The sequence below is a fragment of the Ischnura elegans genome, chromosome X, assembly GCF_921293095.1.
Source record: "Ischnura elegans chromosome X, ioIscEleg1.1, whole genome shotgun sequence".
NCBI classification, from domain to species: domain Eukaryota; kingdom Metazoa; phylum Arthropoda; class Insecta; order Odonata; family Coenagrionidae; genus Ischnura; species Ischnura elegans.
In genome coordinates this window covers 20,225,391-20,226,887 of record NC_060259.1, presented here as the reverse complement: position 1 = coordinate 20,226,887, position 1,497 = coordinate 20,225,391, and positions in this window count along the sequence as shown.

Below are 1,497 nucleotides of genomic sequence, written 5' to 3'. Positions count from 1 at the left end.
TTAGGAAGATATGCTTATTTCGTGAATGTCCACTTATATTTTTCCCTTTGATTTCAAATAACCCATGACTAAAAACTACTACCAATGAAGTGCAGTCCTTCTCATAATTCTGTAGTGCAAAACCCATAAAAATATAAAAAAAATCCTCAATCTAGCAATTATAATAAATTTTATTATTCAAAAACCCAATCCTCTCCACTGAAACAGCGAATTTTAATTTCTAGGCATATGTGAATATATTATGCAATATATTCACGGAGCTGAGAGCAAGAAGGCCACATTGATAGCTATATTTCCAAATTTTGAAGCCTCGGTTTCTACTAAGGAAAATCAACTGCTCCTTGTTGAATGGCCAGGTTCTTGGCTTATTATTTCAGTACTTCTTCAATTACTAAGAGTCGTAGGCACCATGGTGATATTAAAAGCTAAGATAATCTGAATCAATTATGAATGGCGTCCAATGAATGACATGGAAGATTGAATGGTTGCGAGAACTTTGGAGACTGCCTGCATTCTAGAAAAATGTGACATTTTATGCTATTCAAACACAATTCTTTATCAAACTATCAGTTTGTCTATCAGTTAAGAGGCTATTCAAAAATAAATGATGAAATAAATTCACGTCAGTGAGTTGAGAGGCAGTAGCAGAAGACGTGGTTTCTCGACAGAGGACTTCTAAGATGGCCATAAATGGCGTCCACTCATTCAATGCAGTGCAAGGCATGGCATGTATCCTGAGAGCTCCGTCTTTCCGAGCGATTCGTCAAGTAGAAGGATAGAGACGCGGAGAGGAATAAAAAGTCCTCCGCCCCTTTATGGTTTTACCGTTCGTTGACACGGAAGGGCTCATTTCAAGTCTCGTCATGAGCCTCCAGTCATCGAAACAGTCACAACAATCCCTTGCCAATTTCCTCCATTCGACGCTGAATGCCAACGCAGTTGACGGGAATAGGCACTCCGCGGCAGAGATTAATGTCGGCGGGAAGGCATAAACTATGTGCACACAATGCACTCAAATTTATTACCGCGAATATGCGCTTCGAGGCAGGCTTTCAGGAGTTGCTAGACGTAGAGAGAAATTTATAATTCAGCACTCTAATCGGATAGAGAGAAGAGAATGCTTGACTCATAATGCTGACTGTATAATCAGCCTCATTAAGCTGTTCATTGTCTTTGCATAATATCTAGTCAGTAAACAAACACATACTTTGCTTAGTGAGAACTAAATTGTGCACACCTTGTTAAAATGCCATTCATTAACAATACAATGATATATAATGTAAAACCGCCACTAAAAAAATTCACTCGGATAGTTTTCTGTTGTCCGTGAATGGATATTTCTCGGACACAAAAACATGGACGTTTCTTCTCCTTCGACAGACACCATACGAGAGCGAAAGGACGAAGTCTTAACGAAGGTGTAAGATGTATTTAAGGTAATTTATACCGTACGAGTAACAATGGAAGTTCGCATCATTCCGACAAGAAAACATTCGA